The sequence below is a fragment of the Capricornis sumatraensis genome, chromosome 11, assembly GCF_032405125.1.
Source record: "Capricornis sumatraensis isolate serow.1 chromosome 11, serow.2, whole genome shotgun sequence".
Classification (NCBI taxonomy): domain Eukaryota; kingdom Metazoa; phylum Chordata; class Mammalia; order Artiodactyla; family Bovidae; genus Capricornis; species Capricornis sumatraensis.
The window spans coordinates 35,528,164-35,550,938 of record NC_091079.1 but is presented as its reverse complement, the minus strand read 5'-3'; the positions used below and the strand labels follow the sequence as shown (position 1 = coordinate 35,550,938).

The 22,775-nt window shown below is 45.3% G+C and overlaps 1 pseudogene; it reads right to left on the bottom strand.

The window, feature by feature from the left end:
- Positions 1-16,907, bottom strand: part of LOC138088295 (ribonuclease H2 subunit C pseudogene) — a 76,652-nt pseudogene extending 59,745 nt beyond the window's left edge.
- Positions 16,908-22,775: the final 5,868 nt, after the last annotated feature.

The following is a 22,775-nucleotide window of genomic DNA, read 5'->3' as shown; positions in this document are numbered from 1 at the left end:
ATGTTTATCACTTCATGGTCACAAAATAGCTACCATAGCTCCAAGCATTTCATCCCAATTCAAGGAAGAAAGATGAAAGAAAGTGTCTGTGTGTATGTGTGTGTGTGTGTGCATATGCAGGTTGGGGACTCTTATGTGTATTATATCATGCCTGCCTCCTTTATAGGAAACCAAAAAAAAAAAAAAAAATTCAGAAGCCTCTCAGATGACCTCTCTTAATCTCTCATAAGCCATAACAAGGTCAATTAGACATTCTTAGGTACAAGGGAGACTGGGAAAGTCAGTATCTAATAGAGGAAGAGGATGATCTTTTACTGAATGTTTGGTACATACCAGGCACGTTGCTAGGCACTTTACGTGGATTTTCTTACTTAATCCTTATTGCAGTTCTAGGAGGTACGTGCTACTGTTTCCTGATTACATGACTGAGAAGACCGGGGTGGAAAAGTGGGGGAACCTGGCTAGAGTCAGCCAGTGAGGGAAAGTGGCGTGGAGGCCAGATCTGCCTCCCACTGCTACCTGAGTTGTTCGTCAGCAGAGCACGTGGTTTCTTGGAAACGGACCCTTATGTGGGTGAAGATTGCATGTGAAAGTTGTTCCCAGGCTTTCCTATGTCTTATCTGTACTCTGTCAAAAAACACACAAAAAACCAGGAGCCTATCATGACACATTAAAAAAAAATCCAGTTTTCCCAAGGCCTTTCATATCTTTATAGATACTAAAAAATAAGTTTTAAAAGCAAATAAAATGCTATGTCTTGTAGCAAATTCTATTTCATAGCTTTAAAACACCAGTGAAAGTAACAACTGCTCTGGCAGTTGAAGATGGCGGTGATGGTGAACGTGATGCGTGCTTGTTTGCATGTACTTTCTTGCTCAGCTTAGAATCCGTGATCGCTGTGTCAATCAGCCCTTGCCCTCTCTCCCTCTGTTAGATGGCAAAACTCGCCTCCTCTTCTTGACTTGTACACCAAGTGAGCTGAATAAGGCTGGAGAAGAGCACTCAGTAATGTTGAGCAACCTCACTTCAAATTGGGGACCATCATTTTTAAGAGGGCTCTCAGACACACACAGCCTTTCCGCTCTATTTCTCTGGTCAATTTTTGTCCCATTCTCCCAAAAGGTGATTTCACCACCTGTCTTCTCCAGTCTCTCCCATCTTCTCCTTCATCCTCACGTTCACGGAGAAAACAGAAACAATTAGAGGAGAACTTCCTCTTCCTTTCACTGCCAAGTCTACAAAGCTCTCAACAATTGTTCCCCTCTGCTCCAACCCTCTGCGGTCCTTGCTCCCTGGCAAGACCCCGCCTTGCCATCACACACACTGAGTCCAGCTCCCGCCACCGTCTCCAGCACTTAGCCTTCCAGATTATTTCCTCTTCCTTCTGCACCGTCACGTTTTCTTCTTCATTCTGGATGATTCCCTTCATAGCACATAGCCATTGTCATACATATCTATGTGCATGCTCAGCTGTGTCAGACTCTTTGTGACCCTATGGACTGCGGCCCACTAGGCTACTCTGTCCATGGAATTCTCCAGGCAAGAATACTGGAGTGGGTAGCCATGCCCTTCTCCAGGGGATCTTCCAGACCCAGGGACCAAACCTGTGTCTCCTGCATTGGCAGGCGGGTTCTTTACCACTGAGTCACCTGAGAAGCCCCCTTCCTATATGTACCATCTTAAAAAAAAACAAGAGGAGGGACTTACTTGGTGGTCCAGTGGTTAAGAATCCAGTGCAGGGGGGCACAGGTACAATTGCTGTTTGGGCGAACTAAGATCTCACATGCTGTGGGACAACTAAACCCTTGCCACAACTAGAGAGAAGCCTGGAAAGAGCCCACGTGTCTTCAAGACACATCCTGCACGTGGATTCTGAAGACTGATACTTTCATGTGTTTGCCTGACTGGCCTCCTCTTCCTATCTTATAGAGTCCCATGTGGGAATGCCAGGCATTTGATACTCATAATAATCCTGTGAAATGGGTTTTATTACTCTTACAAATGACAAAACTAAGACTCACAGATTAGGTAACTGATTCAAACTCGAAGTGTCTGATATCAGAACCACATTCCTTTACAACCCTCTTCATTTACTCTGTCTTGATTACCCTACGAGATCAATGTCTCTTCAACAATTATCCGAATTACCTGCCCCAGAATCACCTGGACTGTTGTTTGGAGGAATCATTGAGTCAGACCTCTGGAATCAGAGTCTCTGACAGTGGAACCCACCCCTTGTCTATGTAACAAGTTCTGCCAGTGATTCTGAGGTCATTCACACTTAACCCCCCCCCACCCCCCCCACCCCATGCCTTGTGACTGATTAAGCATGCATGCGTGCTTAATTGCTCAGTCTGACTCTTTGCAACCTCATGGACTGTAGCCCACCAGGCTCCTCTGTCCATGGGATTTTCCAGGCAAGAAAACTGGAGTGGGTTGCCATTTTCTTCTCCTGGGAATCTTCCCAACCCAGGAACTGAACCTGCATCTCTTGTGTGTCCTGCATTGCAGGAGGATTCTTTACCTGCTGAGCCATCAGGGAAACCCAGCATCTCTGAGACTGGTCCGATTTCTAGGATTAATCTCAAACATTTTTGCCACTTGCTCTGTACTCCCTTACAGGGGAAGAATTAAACAGATGAGCCATGGATCGACACTTCCTGGGTAGCTGTTTTAAACTGAAAATTGTCAGAGCCCAAGCTGCAGAGTCACCCAGACAGGACACCAGCACTGGGCACCGTACCATCTGGAGACAGTTTTTGAGGTTGTCTCTGTTTAGAGAAGATGCTACACACACTCAAGTTGGGTTTTAAGGATCATTTCAGAGCGAACTTCGGTCTGCAGATGTGACTATTGAAATCATTCATCGAAACATTCATTGAATGTTTTCTATCTGCCAGACACTTTGGTGTAACTAGTGGTAAAGAACCCGCCTGCTGACGCAAGAGATGTGGGTTTGATCCCTGGATCAGGAAGGTCCCCTGGAGAAAAAAACGGCAACCCACTCCAGTATTCTTGCCTGGAGAATCCCACAGACAGAGGAGCCTGGTGGATTATAGTCCGTGGGGTTGCAAAGAGTCGGACATGACTGAAGTGACTTAGCATGCATGTAGTTGCAAAGTACTTTGATTGTAGTATTATCTAACAATGCTATGATGTGGGTGGTAATATGTAACAGCAAAATCAGACTGTAACACAACTTATGAACTTCGTGTGATAATCACATGTCAAAAATTAATTAATTATTATGAATGTACTACTTTGTTGGGAAACATTCATAACGGGGAAGTTTGTGGGGAGGAGAGAACTGTCTATGTTTTGGGAACTGTCTATGTGTTCTGATCAATTTTGCTGTGAGTCCAAAGCTACTCTAAAAAATTATTGTTATTTAGTTGCTAAGTCATGTCCGACTCTTTGTGACCCAATGGACTGTAGCCTACCAGGCTCCTCTGTCCATGGGATTTCCCAGCCAAGAGTGGATTACCATTCTTATTGCCATTTGGCTGCTACAGAAGCTGAGGCCTAGAGAACAGGTTGAGCTCAAGGTCACAGAGTTCATAAGCATTGGAGCCAAAACACAAACCCAGGTTATGGTATGGAATATTCAGTAGCTGTGTGAGTCTACTTCAGGATACCAAGTCTTGGGCTCAGGGAGGTGAACTGTCCACTGATAGTTTTGGCTAAAGGGATCAGTGGACCCTTTGGGCATTTAGCTCTTGAAGTTCCTGGAGCCTGGAACTCTGCTAGATGCTGTGGGGACCCTCACAGGTTGAGAAGACACAGTTACTTCCAGAAACTCACAGTGTAGTTAAGAGAACAATTCACATGCAAGAACCTCTTATGACTCACATGGACTTGCTGAGAGTTTTGTTCTATGGGTCCTTGTGTGTGAGAGTCTGTGTTAGTGTGAGTGTTTATGAGGGTATGTATATGCATACATGTGTGTAACAGGAGCAGGGGTGTGAGAAGAGACGGCAGTGCTAAGGGGGTGGCGGTAGAACTGATGGGGCTGCAGAACCCACTTGAGGGGGCAGGGAGCCCAGGGTCCTGCCTGGATGGTGAGACAAGAGGACTCCTTGCAGAGGTGACACTCAAAGTCAAGTAACAGCACCCTAGACTCTCTGGGGAGCTTTGAAAAATATCAGTGCCTGAGAATTCCTTAGTGGTCCAGCGGTTGGGACTCCTCACTCTCACTGCTGAGGGCTTGGGTTTGATCCCTAATTGGGGAACTAAAATCCCACAGACTGCCTGCAAGTTGCATAGTACAACCAAACCAAACCAAAACAAACCCTGAAATTCCCAAAATACCAGTGTCTGGGCCCTACCCACGTGCCAAGTTGCTTCAGTCGTGTCTGACTCTTTGCAAACCCTATGAACCTGCCAGGCTTCTCTGCCAATGGGATTGTCCAGGCAAGAATACTGGAGTGGGTTGCCATTTCTTTCTCCAAGGGATCTTCCTGACCCAGGGATTGAACCCATGTCTCTTGTGTCTCCTGCATTGGCAGGGAGATTCTTTACCACTAGTGCCACCTGGGATAGCCTACCTACAGAGACTCAATTAATTGGACCAAGCCAGGGATAGGAGAGAGACAAGTCATTTTTAGAAGCCTTCTTAATTCTGCAAATATCTGGACTGAAAACTGTACAAGTGCATACTTCCCCAGCATCTTCCAGACCACTCTGTTTTGAATCCAAACTGCAGATCTTTCAACAGACTCCCTGGGGCTAGACCTTCTGGTGCTCTCTTTCCTGTGACTGAGAGGTCGGATGACCATGCAGACGCCTGCTAGGCAAGGCCACCACCTGCTGCTGTAAATCTGACGCAGTTGCATCATCGCTCTGCCCCACGTATCGTCAGTATCTTGTATCTACATCTGGACGGACAGTCTGTTGTTTTCTGCTTTGTAGCAGTTTGTGCAGTCACAAGGGGACGTGTGCTGTGTGCTGTTCCACCGCTGGGGTTTTTGTCCTGTAAATATATGCTGGGGTGAGTTTATTTATAGGAAATGATGATGGTTCCTTTTGATTGTTATTGACCAGAGCAGGTTTTCATGTGTCTCATCTTTCTTTAATTCATTGTTGTGGAAAGATTTTCAAAGAAAGGCCAAGTGAATTCTAACCACTTCACGGAAGTTCTCCCTATGTGGGAGCCTCAGTGAGGCCCGAGGAAATGATCAGAAATCACCCCAGAGTAATCAGAAGGATGGGAAGTCTGGGAGAGAAGAGCGTTGTAGATGTATTTGACAGTGCATTAAGGTAGTGGTTCTCAATCTTGGCTGAGACATTAGAATCTTCTAGGGAACTTAAAAAATCAAAAGAAACACAACAAAACCCCCAAACCTCAGACCTCATCTTGGAACAATTGAATAAGAATTTCTGGGACACAGTACCCAGCATCAGTATGTTTTGGAGCTCCTCAGATGATTCCACTGGTAGCCAAGTTTAAGAACCGCCGGGTGAAGGGATAAGAGTGCGGCCCTCTGGACTGTAGCCCACCAGGCTCCTCTGTCCATGGGACTCTCTAAGCAAGAATACTGGAGTGGGTTGCCATGCCCTCCTCCAGGAGATCTTCCAGATCCAGGGATGGAACCCGGGTATCCTGCATCGCAGGCAGATCTTTTTACCATCTGAGCTGCCAGGGAAGCCCTAATAAAGAAGAAGGGGCCCCAGTATGTCGCATGAAAGAAGAGGAAGAAGGTAAGATGAGAAAACAGTCATCTACAGCAGCTTTGGAATGTACTAGTCAAGTTCAGCCAGATCCAAGAACTCAGTTTAACTTTAAGAAACTGATGGCCAATCTCCAAACATCCTTGCAATCCTTAGTTCATGAGCCATTTGCATCACGAGCCCCAGGGTCTGTGAGGGCTGACAATGAGAAGAGTATCTTGCTGCTTCTGTGCCCCATGGCCCAGGGAAGAAGGGACTCCAGGATCACTCTGGTTCTCCATGCAGCCAGCAATCCAAACAGATAACTGCCAAAGAGGGTTAGGAAAGTGTGAGTGTGGGGACGATAGGATTGCTCTTCAGGGGTGGGGTCGAGAGAGCCTCTGGCTTCTGCCTTTGTGGTTGTGCGAGGGGAGAACCACAGACAAGAAATAAGTCCATCATCTGTTGAACAGGTGTGGTCTGTCTGCTCAGTATAAGCAATTAGCTGGGGACACTTCAACAAAATTCTTTTATTTGGAGATAATTACAAACTTAGAAAAGAGTTGCAAGGAGATTACAAAGAAGTTTCTCACCATTCATCCAGATTTACTAATTATTCATTTGCAACCACATTTGCTTTATCACTCCCTCTCTCTCTAGATGTATATGAATTTTTCTGAATCATTCAGAAAACCTTTTACTCCTAAACTCTTCATTGCTATTTCCCATGAGTAAGGACATTCTCTCATGTAACTGCAGAACTGTGGAAATAAACCAAGACCCACCAAATAAAAAATATCAAAGGCTATTTATGCTGAGCTTACTATAGCAAGAGAGTTGGTTAACATCACTTAGGCAGGCAGAGGAGTGGGAAAGCTTTATAGTGGGGAAAAAGGAAGGCTTCAAGTATACCCTGATTGGAGGCTATTGGCAAGGGGATGCTGGAGGTGGGCTAACTAGAAGTGGGGGGTCCACGTGATTGGTTAGGGGTGCATGATTGAATCTCTCTGGTTGATCCTAAATTGGGAGCAGGAACAAGCATTAGGAAAGGTGTCCCCTATTAATCAAGTCCTGGCCATTTGGGACCAATTGTTACTGAATTATTGTTTGGCTTCCTGCATTGTCACTAGAGAGAGCAATCTGGTTTTGTGCAAGTCTGATTTATAACAGGCTGCTACCTGGGCTCTTTATTGTAGATAGAGGGTTGGTTTTCTGGGCAAGTGGCTACAAGTTGTGGGTCAAAATTTTTTTTTAACAGTATCTGGCCTTATCAGATTTAGCTTTAGGGTAAAACACTGTTAGCTAACACACACTCCATATTCAAATATTGTCAGTTGGCCCAATTACGTCCTTTATGGTAATATCCATCCCTCCCCCTGCTCTGGTCCAAAATGCACTGGAGGATCATTCATTGCATTTAGTCATCATGCCTCTTTTATCTCCTCTAATCAGGAGCAGTTCCTCAGCTTTTTTTTCACCTTTCATGACACTGACTTTTCTGAAGCATACAGAAAACTCTTGAAGACACACGCAGCTCAGCTGACAGTGAACCTGGGTCAACAGCCTGGCTCCAGGCCTTGTTCTTGACTCCTGTCCTAGAGACTCTGAGAATTGTTTGGGTTGAGGCAGCTCAGGTAACCAGACAACCAGCCCTTCAGTGAGGACACGGAAAGTCACGTCTCCATGCAGGGCGGAGGAGAAGCTTTGTAAACAGAGTGTGGTACCCACAGTTGTGGCCTTTAGCAGCTAATCCTTCGTCAGGTCAAGAGAGTTTGTGAAACGTGTTTTGCTTCCACTTGTGGAAATATGTTCTCTCATTCTTCCAACTTCTCTCTGCGTTTTACAGACGTGGACACTAGTTTTTGTTTTTTTCTACTGCTCACCTCTCCTCCCTGCCTCCTTTTCATTCCAGTTTCCCATCTCAGGGCCAGAATCATTTGCCAAGGGAGGGTCAGGGTGCCGTTCCATAGGCTGGGGAATGGTGGCCGCCGTTTGTCCAGGATGGTTGAAGTTGGTCTGCTGTGCTTTTTAAGAACATCAGGGACACAGAGAAGGTTTTGTTTGGGGGCCTGAAAAGCTCTGGGGACAGGACTGCCTCTCCAAAAACCTGCACCTCTCTGTCACTCCGAGCCGTTGGCAGAGTGGTCTCTGGATCTGTCAACAGCCTGGATCATAGCTCAGATCCCCTTTAGCTTTATCCATCTTAATACACTGAGCAGTAACACGCTTTCATTTATGGGAGACTGGACTAAGATAAGTTTGCTTTGTACACTGGTTAAGATCTTGGTCTTTGGTGTCCGATTGTCTGGCTCCAATATTTGCTATCTAACCATATGTCCTTGGGCACGTTACTTAACCTTGGGTTCCACAGCAGTGAAACAGGCAAATATTAGCTATTCTATAGGCTCCTCTGCCCGTGGACTTCTCCAAGCCAGAATAGTGGAGTGGGTAGCTAATCCCTTCTTCAGGGGATCTTCCGGACCCAGGGATTGAACTGGGTCTCCTGCATTGTAGGAGACCCATCTAAGCCACCAGGGAAACCTGTAAGGGGCGGTAGGTAATAGACAATGAATGTGTCTCTCTTTTCAGGGAATTAATTCGTATTTTAAACTGAGACCTTCAATCCTGGAATCCTAGATATTTCAAGGTGAAGAGAATTTCCAAGTTTTGGAGTCTTCATTTTTCTGTTAAGTTCAAAACCCCATAGTGAGCAGCAAAACCTGGGTTAGAAGTCAGCTCTGATTTCTTGTCTGGATTTTTCTTTTTTTTTTTTTTTAATGTGAAAAGAGAGTCATGGAGGAAATCTTGGGGTCTAAGGTACACAAGTTAGAAAATTGGCTTTGGTCAGAGGAACTGATCAGTGTCCCCTTTCCTCCATGCAGGGCTGAGGGTGGTGATATGTCTTGAGTGTAAACCACCCACAAAAACATGCCATGGAATCAGCCGGTAGAACCTTGGGAGGGTGAGTCTCAGGTTTCCATTTCTTGAAATTTAATTTTTTGAGTGGGTTTTATTTTCCAGATTTTAAAAAGAAGTTTTGTAAATTTGCATAGGGAAGAATAGATTCTAAGTTACAGGAAAGGTCCTTTTTACTCCAAAAATCTGGACATATTCACTTATACCCTCATTAAGAATGAACTCTCCTTTCTTCAGTACCCAGGACCCTGCAACTCCCTGAGCCTCTGAGCGGGCTTAGTACAGAGAAAGAATCATACATTGCCCTTTTTCCCCTTCAAAGTCTTTTTTTTTTTAATTGACACATATATAGTTGTTGTAAATATTATATGTTATAAGCATATAATATAATTCAAAATTTTAGAGGTTATACTCCATTTATAGTTATTATAAATACTGGCTATAGTCCCTGTGTTATACAATGTATTCTTGTAGCTTATTTGATAACCTAATAATTGGTAGCTCTTATTACCCTACTCCTATCTTTCCCCTTCCCCCTCCCTCTCCCTACTGGTAACCACTGCTTTGTTCTCTGTATCTGTGAGTCTGCTTCTTTTTTGTTAGATTCACTAGTTTGTCGTATTTCCTAGATTTCACAGATAAGTGATGTCATACAAAGAGAAGTATTTGTCCTTCTCTGTCTGACTTATTTCACTCAGCGTAATACCCTCCAAGTCCACCCATGGCGCTGCACGTGGCAAAATTCCGTTCTTTTTAATTGCTGAGCGGTAGTCCACTGTGTGTGTGTGTTTTCTTTATATCTTCTGTATTGTACCATATCTTCTTTTTATTGGCGTATAGGAAAGTTATGACCAACCTAGATAGCATATTGAAAAGCAGAGACATTACTTTGCCGACTAAGGTCCGTCTAGTCAAGGCTATGGTTTTTCCAGTGGTCATGTATGGATGTGAGAGTTGGACTGTAAGGAAAGCTGAGTGCCGAAGAATTGATGCGTTTGAGCTGTGGTGTTGGAGAAGACTCTTGGACTGCAAGGAGATCCAACCAGTCCATTCTGAAGGAGATCAACCCTGGGATTTCTTTGGAAGGACTGATGCTAAAGCTGAAGCTCCAGTACTTAGTTACCTCATGCGAAGAGTTGACTCATTGGAAAAGACTCTGATGCTGGGAGGGATTGGGGGCAGGAGGAGAAGGGGATGACTGAGGATGAGATGGCTGGGTGGCATCACCGACTTGATGGACGTGAGTCTGAGTGAACTCCAGGAGTTGGTGATGGACAGGGAGGCCTGGCGTGCTGCGATTCATGGGGTCACAAAGAGTTGGACACGCCTGAGCGACTGAACTGAACTGAACTGAACTGATGGTTGCTTTACAATGTTGTGTTAGTTTCTGCTGACAGCAAAGTGAATCAGCTATGTGTTTACATACATTCCCTCTGTTTTTGGATTTACTTCCCATTTAGGTCACCACAGAGCATTAAGTGGAGTTCCCTCTGCTATATAGTAGGTTCTCATTAGTTATCTATTTTATGTACAGAATCAACAGTGTATACATGTCACCGTGTCATCTCACTGCAGTGAGCCTGAAGATTTAACTACTAGTTTACTCCCAAAGGATTGCTTCTTTGAGGTCCCTATAAATTGCAAAACCTAAGTGTAAGGATAATAATAAAAATTCTCTTCTATTAGAGCTGCCAAAAGGATGAATAGTCAGATTGGTGAGGCATGGGGAGGGTCCAGAGGGCATGGATATGAGAAAGTTATGTTTTGATGGAGGAGGTGGGCTGATGGAAGAATGGAGAGGAAGATACTGCTGGAGCTTTAATGATTTCCTAAAGAAGTTACCTCTAGGTGGGAAACCTAAGTGTGGGGAACAGCAGAGGAACAGAAGGGCAATATGAAGACAGAGGATAAAGCAAGGAGAGGTAATACCAAACACAGAGTTGGGAGGAGGTTGCTGAAGTAAATGTCCCCTGCTTGCCAAGTTTGCTAACATTGACCCCATATTTGAAAACTCCAGGCTTGTCACTTTGAGACTTATCAAATGTCCATTTACATAGTATTTGCCTCTTTGGACTGGCTGTGGGAAAAGGAGAATAGTCCACGAATTTAACTTACAGAGATTTTTTTTTTCTCTTTTTCTTATTCTCAAATAAACCATTAAACAGGAAAGAACGCACAGACCTTGACCCGATTCATGTCTGACTAGAGCAGGACTGTGGGAGTCCAGTGCCTGTAAATCATCTCTCCTATCTGAACTCCTCAAAGAAAATCTTTCCCCAAAGCAATTGCCTCAGCCAGAGTTCACCCACACTGACCAGCCCTTTGAAAATTCTGTCTGCAGATAATGGCCATCACAGCCGGCCTGTCTTACTGAGAGGATCCTGTTGTCTGTGATACAATCCAGAAGAATCCCTAAGGTGGCTGATGAGATCTGCCTTTTGGAAAAAAAAAAAAAAAAAATATATATATATATATATATAGCATTTCACATTGCAGTTTAAAGAGGCCTTTAATCTCACAATCCTAGATATTTTAGGATTCTAAAATTAGGAAGATGATTAAGTCTTCAAATTCAATTTAGAGAGAACTGTGGGTTAATGAGGATTCAAGCACCACCATCTCCTCTACTGAGGTGTGTGTGTGTGTGTGTGTGTGTGTGTGTGTTTAAATTGACACAGGCTTTTGTCAATACCCATGACCTTGAGATCCAACCCGTTTTTAGGCTACAAATAACTAACACTGATTGTCAGGGGCTCAAGTCAAGGCTAATCTGGGGACACAGCGGGAGGGAAAGTCTAAGTGGATGTGTGTGTGCACTGGTTCTCTAAGTTGTTTATCCAAATCATACTTTTAGTCCATGATATCAGAATCAGCTGGGATGCTTGCTTAAAATGTTTGATGAAAATATTTCTAAGTTCTACCCAATCTGACTAGGTCAGAAATTTGGGAGAAGGGTGGTAGCCTAGAACTTTATACATTTCACACAGTTTTTCCATGTGATTCTAATGCACACCAAGTGTTGCTTTTAATGAGACTCAGCTCCTAAAACGTCCAATATCTGTTTAACCCCAATTGAAATTTCAAATTCCTGGGGGACAGAGAGAGAGAGACTATGGTTAGCTTCATGTTGGGGTGATCTGTTGCTGAACATCAAATTATCCCAAAACGTAGTGACTTCAGACAATAATTTTGTTTCATCTCATGATTTACAGGTCAGGAATTTGGGCAGGGCTCAGATGTGTAGCTTATGCAGCAACAGCTGGTGCTGCTGAAAGATCCAATTCCAAGATGGTTCATTCACATGGCTAGTAGGTGGTTCCTGGTTTTCAGCTGGGAGCTCAGTCAGCCCATCAATGGGGAGACCTCTCTTTCTCCCCATGTGAGCCTCTTTATGGGGGCTGCTTGATACCCCTACAGTGTAGCAGCGGGGTTCCAAGAGCAAATGTTCCAAAGGACTAAGATCAAAGCTGCAAAGCTGCTTTTGACCTAGACTTTGATGTCAGATAGCATCACTTCTGCCATAATCTTTGGTCGAAAAATTCGCTAAGATCAACCCAGATTCAAGCATAGATGAAAACAGACTTCTCTGGATGTGAGGAGTAGCAAATTCACAGGAGAAGGAAAGGAATAGATGGTGGCCATCTTTGAAGACTTTCTGCTGTACCCTACTTGGGTCAGTTGTCAACCCCTGGATCAATCAATCATGAACACAGGGATTGGAACACAGTATAGATTCAGCCTCTAAAAATAGTCTCATTTTAGTTTTTGTTGTCATGATTTTCTGCCAAATGAATTTGCTGCAAATATACAAAACAAAGAAGCAACACCGCAAAACACAGGTTTTCAGAGATTTTTGGATTTTGAAATTGTGATAGAAGGTTGTTGATTTGTATGTTTTTTAATCTTCCCAAGTTGACTTTTCCCCAAATGTTAGCTCCCTATCCTATCTACTTGGTCTCTGGTTATCTTTTTCTACTTATTTAGATTATGAGACCAACATGGTCTCTATCACAGCTTGGAGATTCAGCGAGTAGTAGGTTGAAGCAATGGAAAAACCAGAGGTCCAGCTATTGGATCTTTCTCCTTATGACTTTAGTTCTCATTTCTGGGTCAGCACCTGATAGTCATGACCCCAGAGGAGACCAGTGAATCATCCAGTCATGGGGTTTGGAGGTGATTCAGCAAGATCGAAGTGGTGTCAGGAGTGTTTTTGGCTTAAGTTCTTGAAGGTACTGATTACATATCCAATTATGCAACTGGCCATGGAGGATCACATTGTGGTACACACTGATTCTCACCCAAACTAAGCGTGTGAGACAGGGCCCTCACCTGGTGGGGCATGGTCTCCTGGTAGATCTCAGGCCCTTGGAGCCCAGTAAAATTGCTCCTGCCAAGATGGTTTACGTACCTTTCTTGAGAGAATGGGAGACTCGGAGCTACCCTCATCTACATTTATCCTCCCAATATTATCCTCTTCCTCTGAACCAAGGACAGAGCTGATTTGGGGAAAAACCAGAGGTGATTCCTGTGTCATATTCTCTTGATGTGTTGTCAACCTTTATGGTACAAGAGAGGACTTCTCCGGGTTGAATCAGTTCCTGATTCAAATGGGATCAGACTTTGTCCCTGTTTTTATAGGTAGAATAGTGTACTAGAACTTGACATCATGAGTTTGGATTCAAACCCCATTTTTGCTGCTGACTTGGCCCATTCACTTTATCTTTCTGAGCTTCAGTTTTGTCAGTCAAGTGGGATGATGGTGGGAAGCAAGATAGAAAAACATAGGAGAGACTCCATTACCTTTAGTATTCTGTTATCCTTGAGAAGGCTATCTGAATTCCTTCCCTTTTATTCTCTACTCATCCAATAAATATTTATTGTATACCTACTGTTTACATTGTTCTAGTTGAAGATACACTGACTGTATCTGCTCTTAGTTTATATTCTCGTGTGATAAGGCCAAAATCTTAAAAGAGGAAATGGGAGGTAGTGATAAGTGCTGCCAGGAAAATGAAGCAAGATAAGGTCCAGGTGGTGCTAGGAGTAAAGAACTTGCCTCCCAATGCAGGAGACTTAAGAATCACAGGTTCAATACCCGGGTAGGGAAGATACCCTGGAGGAGGGCATGGCGACCCATACCAGTATTCTCACCTGGAAAATCGCATGGACAGAGGAGCCTGGCAGGCTATGGTCTATAGGGTCACAAAGAGTCAGACACGACTGAAGTGACTTAGCTATAATGGTCTAGAGAGTGAACATGGGGTGGCGGTCGTGGTGTGGAGTAATCTTGACTCACTTGATGGTGATCAGGGAACGATCTTTGCAGGGAGGTGACATTTGAGAAGGAATCTGATAATCACTCCATACTATTTGTTGAATGTATGAATGAGCCAGGCAGAGCCATTCATGGTTTGATTTGAAAGAAAACATTTTAGACAGAAGAAACAGAATATATGAAGGATCTGAGTTGGGAATGACCAAGGCATATCTGAAGACTAGAAAGAACCTGGTGGAGTGGAGGAATAGTGAGGAGAGGGAGAGGTCAATGAGAAAGTCAGAGGTAACCAAGGCCTTATAGGTCAAGCTGAAGAGTTAGGTTTTATTCTGCATGCAAAGCGAAACCATTGGTGGAGTAACATAATCCAGTTTACACCTTAAAAATATCATTCTGCAATATGATGCCACCTCCAACCCACCAAAATGGCTAAAATTAAAAAGACAGACAATATCAACTGTTGAGATGTGGAGCAACTGGAACTCTCACACACTGCTGATGGGGGGAGAGATTGGTATGAATACAATAATTGGGAAACTAATTGGCTGTATCTCTAAAGCTGAACTTATATATATACCCCATGACCCACTGATTTCATTCCTAGATATACACTCAACAGATAGGCACACATATATTTGCCAAAGGGTACGCACATGAATGTCCATAATAGCCCCAAATGCTCATCAAGAGTAAAACAGATACATAAATGTGATATTGTTATGTAATTGAACTATAGGGAACAAGTGTAAGCAAATTATAACAACACATACAATGAGAATGAATTTCATAAATTTAGTGTTGAGCAGAAGCCATACCGAAGGTTCAACTGTCTAGTTCCATGTACACGAACATCATAAACAGGTCCAAATAAAATGAGGTGTTGGAAGTGAAGATAGTGGTTGCCCCCAGAGAGTCTAATGACTGGAAGGAGGTATGTAGGGGCCTTCTGGGGTACTATCGTATCGTGTTTCTTAATCTCGATACTGCTTACACACATGTGTTCAGTGAATTTCTCTAATTGTTGGGGCCTTCTGGGGGTATTATCATATCCTGTTTCTTGATCTGGATACTGCTTACACACATGTGTTCAATGACTTTCTCTATTATCTCTTTACTCTTGCTTCCCCAGGCCAAATGGGCCTTGAGCCCAGAGAGATGAAGAGTGTGGGAGAGTATTTACCCCTGGCCACTAGAGCATGGTCAACTTTTCTACTTACTATCACAGTGTTCTCAGGAGTGTTGAGCAGATGAGATTCATCCATTTTATAGGCCAGGACTTTGTTGTTAAGTGATCTGCCCAAAGTCCTGTGCCCTCATGGAACCCACCATTGTTTCCATTTCTCCATGTTGCCTGTCTGATTTGGAACAACTGGTTTCTCATGCTCCCTTTTAGCTCCATGAGTCCAAAATATTACATTTGCTTTTGAGAATTTGAATTTTGAAACCAATTTAAGAAAATACAATGCTTTGACCATTATCCTTATTTAGAGAGTCTTGTATCTAATTATAATTTTTTAAAGCAATGTTGCTGATTAAGGGAATAAATATTATAAGCCAAAAAAAAAAGGAGAGAGACAGAGAGAGAGACTGGAGGCCCTTAAACTCTAGGGGGAGAAATGGTGGTTTTTTTCATTGTCAGATTTTCTCAGCCCCACTGCATGGACATATGGAACTGTGTGTGATATTTTTACTCTAACCACAAAATTTCATGAATTTTCAGTCACTGAATAATAAAATAAATCAACATTCTAGGTGAAAAGATGGAAGCAATTTTGAGGGTAAAAATATTTCCTTGAGAATTTCTTGAGAATCTAAGACTTTGACCGCATTCGCTGGGACTGAGCCCTTAGAATGAAAGAGTAGGTCACTGTGTCCCCATAGGCCATAGGATGGGGAACCAGTGGACAACAATCTGAGATCAACTTAGTCAACTGCAGCTAATAGCTAAACATTGTTTGTTAATAGGCAAATAAGAGAGTTCTCTTTCTGCCCTGTAGAAGAGAATAGGAAGTGTGGGCCCATCAAGGAAATTAGCATTGGCTGAGTGCCTCTTGGGTGGGCCCTCTGCTCTCCTGTTGTTACCTAAACAAGTAGAGGCTGTTTATTCTTACACATACAAAGGACCTTATGGGTATGGAAATGGAGTTTGACTTTCTTCCTAACCACGAAGTGAAGTGAAGTCGCTCAGTCGTGTCCCGACTATAGCCCGCCAGGCTCCTCCATCCATGGAATTCTCCAGGCAAGAATACTGGAGTGGGTTGCCATTTCCTTCTCCAGGGGATCTTCCCGACCCAGGAATCGGACCCAGGGATCGGACCCGGGTCTCCCGCATTGCGGGCAGACGCTTTAACCTCTGAGCCATCAGGGAAGCCCTTCCTAACCATGCCAGAGATTTAAGAAAGGGAGTGATCCGGTGAGATTGATTGATTGAGTGAGTGGTTTTTCTGTGAAGAGCTCCTTTATTGCCTGAGGGACTCTGGCTCCACACTGAAGAAGGGGTTTATTTGGGTGAAGGGATTGGTGGCTTTCAATTTCAAGCTCTGGTTCTCGGTCTTCCGGTACCTGTGCAAGAATCGCGGCAGCGAGGGTGCACCAGGTTAGGGCCCCACGCACTTTGGCTTCCGGACCAGGGATAGATTCCAGGCCCCACAGGGTGAAGCTGCTGAAACTGACTGGCTGTGGCTCCAACCAAGCGGTCGAAGTCCCGATCAAGCCATCGAAGTCCCGTCCCAGCGCCTCCGGGTTTTCCACGAGTTCCTGCTCCTCTCGCTGCGGGCATCCTGCCTCCCCAACACCTCTGCCTTCTCTTCTGTCACCAGGTGTCCCACGAAGCCGGGCAGCACCCCCACCTCCTCGCCACGTAGACTGCGGGCCCCGAAACGACGCTTCCAGCGCGTCGGGACCCTGGCGGATGGATGGCTGGGCAGAAGAAGCGCCCCACGGAGGTGGGCGGGTTAACCCGGACCTCGCAGGGCGGAAGGTGCAGCGAGACGAGGGCGGGGTCGGCCAGGGCTTCAGGGCGCAGGTGGACGCAGCGCTTGGCCATGGCTTCCTCGTCGCTGTTCGCCATAGTCCGTCGCGACTCCGTAGCTCGGAGGCCAGCTTTATTTTTTTGAAAGATAAATGGATCTATTGTTCCCCACTTCTTCTGGGAGTGTCGCTCCAATCCTGACTCCTGGTGGCAGGGCAAGAGTGATAAGAGGAGAGAATGGAGCCAGAGAGTCGTTAGGGAGCCCTTTTGCATAGCCTGGCGACAGATTCCCATCCAGTACACCCGTGAAGCATCACCATCACCTTTTCCCGTCCTTTCTGCTATCATCGTCATTTACAGTGTCACTGTATATTTATATTTCAAATGGCATTGACATTCTTAATGTCACTGCACATTTTTACTTCTCTATGTGTTATTACCTCCACCATATGTGGTTACTAGTTTTGCCTTCGACATTTATATGGTCACCTTAAGTGCTGCCTCCTCATCAAGCCCTGAGAAGGAGGAGGATATTATCATTCCTAAAATATAATTTGGGCATCATGTCCTAGTGGGGTTGAGTAGCTTGCCCAGGGTCTTCTTTCAGACTGGAAGGTCTGGAGGGTGACTGCTCAGGATTCTGTGATCTCATCATCACCTCCAGTTTGAAGATGGGGATAAGTAAGGGCAAGTGCTCACCATCCTCCATGATGGATATAGAGATATGAAGACTGTTCACTGGGGACATTGTCCATCCTGGATCTTTGAGATGATGGATAGAGGTAGAAAGAGAGAGAAAAGGAATTATTATAACATGGTCCCAACTTGCCATGTGAGGGAGCTGAAGGATGAAGGAGCTGGCAGAAGGTAGCAAAAACTTGGACACCTTCATTGCATGTAAATTCTGATTTTACAGGTGGGGAGACAAAGGTCCAGGGAAGGGAGGTAAATTATAACAATGTTGTTGCTGTTTAGTCGCTAAGTCCTGTTCAACTCTTTTGCAACCCCATGGACTGTAGCCCGCCTGGCTCCTCTGTCTGATTCTCCAGGCAAGAATACTTGAGTGGGTTACCGTTTCCTTCTCCAGGGGATCTTCCCTACCCAGGGATCAAACCTGCATCTCCCGCATTGGCAGGCAGATTCTTTACCCCTAGCGCCACCAGGGAAGCCCGAATGGGTGTTATCTCTTCCAGTTCTTGCAGGAATCCTATGAAGGAGTTACTGCTTTTCTGCGGGTGCTATAACAATCCCATGGCCTGAATCAATAGAAATGCATTATCTCAAGTTCTGGAGTCCAGAAGTCCAAAATCAAGGTATTGGCAGGGTTCTCCCCTTCTAGAGGCTTTAGATGAGGAAGGACTCTTTTTTGCCTCTTTGGGTTTCTGATGGCTTCAGGCATTCCATGGCTTGTGGGCTGCGTAACTCCAGTTTCTGCCTTCATCTTTGCCTCTGTGTCTCAAATCTCCCTCACCCTTTCTCTTAAAGGACATTTGCCATTTGATTTATGATCTGCCTAGTTAATCCGGGATTATCTCATCCTGAGATCCTTTATATAACTGCATTTGCAAAGATCTTTTTTTTTCCAAATAAGGTTTTATGTTTTGGGGCCATGATTCAACCCACTACAGTGAGATAGCATCATCATCTCCATTTTACTACAGGGGGCCCTGATGCTCAGAGAGGTTAAGAGATGTCTCCAAGGCCACATAGCTACAGATGGCTCTTTGTAATGCATTATGTTTAATAGCAGAAATGGTATTTACGGCCAACCCACAGATAGCACTTATGTATATTAATTCAGTCAGTCCTCGCAAAAACTCTATGAGGAGGCACGTGTTATCATAATCCCCAATTTAGAGAGGAGGAAACTGAGAAACAGAGAGGTTGGTTAATTTTCTCAGGGTCACACAGCCAGGCACTTTGGCTCCATCTGTGCTCTCATCCACTCAGAAACTGCCATATAGCCTCCTCTGCAGACGCGAAAGGTCACCACGCAAACCACTGTTAGAGATGTTTTCAGTGGTGACTGGAAAGTCTCAAAAGGGGGTTTTGAGAAGGGTCCCTAAGATCTAGGGGGGGAGATAGACTATGTGCTCAGTCACTTCAGTCGTGTCCGACTCTTTGTGACCCCCTGGACTGTAGTCCACCAGGCTCCTCTGTCCATGGGACTCTCCAGGCAAGAATACTGGAGTGGGTTGCCAATTCCTTCTACAAGGGATCTTCCCAACCCAGGATCGAGCTCGCATCTCTTTCATCTCCTGTATTTCCAGGCAGATTCTTTACCACTGCACCACCTGGGAAGCCCCAGACAGACAGACTGTAGGCAAGATTACAGATCCATGGGGCTGTGCCAACCCCGAGGTACGGGGGACACCGCTCTGCACATAGGAGGCCTCAGTTCCTGTCTCTGGGCTCTCACCTCCTGGCTAGCAGTCCCAAGGCGAACCTCCCTGTGCCTTTGTCCTGCACTTCTCTGCTTATGGCACAGTCATCCTGAGAGTCCGTCAAGCTAGCAACTGCGTGCTCTCTCTCTTCTTTGCTCCCCTCCTCCTCCCCTTTGTGCATCAGTTAGTGTCCAGCTCCCTGTGAACTCTATCTCCTGTTTCCTAGGTCCTTGCTGTTCTATGAACAGCTGTAGCTCACTGTGGGATAGGAATAGCAGCGCATCTAAACTCTCTGGATTCCTCCATCCTTCCCCTGGCTGCCTGCAGAGTGGTCTTCCTGCAGCCCTCCCCTGGAAGGGCTGAGCATTCATTTGTTGAGCAGACCTGTGTTGGTTACCTTCTCTGTGTAAGGAACCAAGGAGACAGATATGGCCAAGGCAACCCTGTTCTCCGTCCTCATGGGACTTCCATTTGGGTGAGGGCATCAGCTAAATAAAGTCAGGAAAGCAAATTAAATAATAAACAGTTATGATTAAAGGTATGAAAGAAAGACAAAGGGGTGAGAAAGAATAATGCAGTGGGTGGGGTGGAGGCCGTATTTTATTTTACACAGTTGATTTTTTTTCTTTTTTTGGCTTTACAGCATTCAGGATCTTAGTTCCCTGACTAGGGATTGAACCCTTATCCCCTGCATTCGAAGTACAGAGTCTTAACCACTGGACTGCTAGGGAAATTCCAGAAGGTATTTGATATAGGGTTTCAGGAAGGTGCTGAGGAGAATCTGGAAGAGTCTTGTGATACCTGAGCCAGATAATGTGGGTACAGTGCTTAGTAAGGGAGCAGTAAATGTTAGTCATTGTCATTCATGGATTACTTCACTCAGCAAACATTTTCTGAAGGCTAATTGTTATACTGGCTTCCCTGATGGCTCAACAGGTAAAGAATCTGCCTGCTAATGCAGGAGATGTGGGTTCAATCCCTGGTCTGGGAAGATCCCCTGGAGAAGGAAATGGAAACCCACTCCAGTATTCTTCCCTAGATAATCCCATGGACAGAGAAGCCTGGCAGGCTACAGTCTGTGGTATCTCAACAGAGCTGGACACAGCTTATCAAGTAAAAAGCAATTGTTATACCTGTGTGCACAGCCCCTGGTGGTCTCAGTCTCAAGTGGAGCCCTCTCAAACCCACTAGCATTCTTACTTTTGCCATGCAGATAAGTTAAGTCAAACACATCTATAGCCAAAGTGGGGATTAATTCTGTTTTCTTCTCCAACACTTTACAAAAGATAAGTGTCTCAGAGGCTCCGCTAATGAATTCTACTATTTTCTCCTCAGTCTTATCTTAGGTGTCTGCACGTTGCCTCACTTCCAGGCTGTCTCAGAGGGTTTTGATTTTGCAGTTGCCCTGGGGTGGCCTCTGGTCTCTGAATGTAAGGAGAGCCAGAGGGTCTTTTGGGGAAAATGCAGAAACAGCCTCCAATGTTGAATAGGACCAGGCTCTTGTGCTTGCATCCTCCTAACTTACAAGCACTTGGGATTCTTGAATCTCTGTCCTCAAATCACCATTTTCTGGACCATCAGCTTGTTCTGGGAGCATCACTGACGTGGTGTTTGAACGGGAGACTAGAAGTCCTATAAGACTGCGTGAGAGCTGACATTTCAGAAACCAGATCCCTCCCTCCAGCCCCCTCAGCACTGGCTTCTGTGTTAATGTGCAGCTTCTCAGGATGTCATCCCAAAGGCTTATGTTGGCTGGACGGAGAATAGGACGTGGTGGTGACATTGTGCTAACAGATGAGTTCTCTTAGATCATTTCTCGTGCCTGATCCTGGGCTTCTCTTCCTGGACCCTAACTCCTCCTTGATAGGCATTTGGCAAACGTTGCTCACCTTGGGATTTTGGGAAGCTGCTCGAAAGCTATATCTTGTATACATTGACCGTGGAGTCCATTAAAGAGTTGCTAGTCCCTGTGAAGTGGTTTGGTAGTGATTTAGTCACTCAGTTGTGTCCAACTCTTTGACCCCATGGACTGTGGCCCACCAGGCTCCTCTGTCCATGGGATTCTCCAGGCAAGAATACTGGAGTGCGTTGCCATTTCCTTCTCCAGTGAAATGGTTTAGTTCAGTTCAATACACATTTACTGAATACCTTCTGTGACGTGGTCCCCATCCATGAGATGCCCCTGATGAAAAGGGAAGATGAGGAGGTGTCTGTCGTGGTGGCCCAGCCTGGGCCCGAGGATGGTGCAGGTCATCAAGATGCCTTCTGGGGAGAGATGTTGTCTATGTGGGATAGATAATACCTCCTCCCCAAATTCATGACAACTCGGAACCTCAGAATGTGACCTTGGTTGGAAGTAGGGTCTTTGCAGACGTACTAAGTTAAGGATCAAGATGCGATCATACGAGTTAGGATAAGCCCCAAGTCCAGTAAGAGACAGAGGAGGACATGCAGAGAAGGTTGTGTGATGATGGAGGCAGAGATTGGAGCAATGCAGCTACCGGCCAAGGAATGGCAGTGTTTTCCAGGAGCCCCTAGAAGCTGGAAGAGATGAGGCAAGATTCTTCCTTCGAGCCTTCAGAGGGAGCCCAGCCCTGCTGATACCTTGATTTTGGATTTCCAGCTTCCAGAACATGGGAGAACAAATTTCTGTTGTTAGAACCTGCTGAGTTGGTAGAGTTTGTTATGGCAGCCTTGGGAACCCCTGGGAGCCAACACAGTGTCTGAGCTGAGTCCTGAAGGTGGTATCAGAGCCTTACCCTCATTCCCACACTCTTCTCCCAGGTTGGAGCACATGCAGTTGGGAAAACTCCATTGGTCAGTGACAGCAGGAGCCTCATTCACCTCCTTACCACTGTGCCTGCATGTAGGGGTTTCTGCTCAGTACTTGTTGAATGCATAACAGCTTATAAGTGAATGAAGGAAGAAGAGAGCAGTGCTCTCAAAGGAGGAGCAGTGAGCAAGAGGCAGGAAATGGGTTTTCAGGTGTGAGAAACTGTGGCAGCCAGAGGGGAGGGGCTGCTAAGTGTTATCTGTGTCAGTTGCTTCTCCTTGGTTCAAGTGGGTACCGAGTGAAGTTTTTCATGGGGGATGTGCAGACTGGCCAGTGAAGAAGACAGAGAGAAACACCTAATACAGCGGAAGAGAAGGGACCTTGACTGTGTCCATTGTCCACTCAATGTCAGACCCTGTACTGTGTCTGTTAATGGCCATCATCTGTCTTGTCGTTCTCCAGACAATCCCTCAGGTAGGTAAAAGTCCACCCATTTTCCAGATGTGGAAACTGAGGCTCAGAGAAGTGAAGTAACTTGTTAGATGTTGCACTGGCAGGGAGTGACAGACCCTGAATCCAGGCCCAGGTCTCTCCCGCTCCCACATTTCTGTGCCTGCTTCCACAAATAAACAATTGTTGGCAAGGAAAGGTCGTTGGGGTCCCTGAGGCTGGGGAAGGACTCAATGCCGTCCAAGTCCAGATGACTGGATTGGGTGAGGGGAAGGGGAAGATTTTCTGAAAACTGATCCGGGCGGGCATGTGGAGTTCTGGGGACCTGGATCTCCTGATGGCTGTCAGCTGTGCCATTTT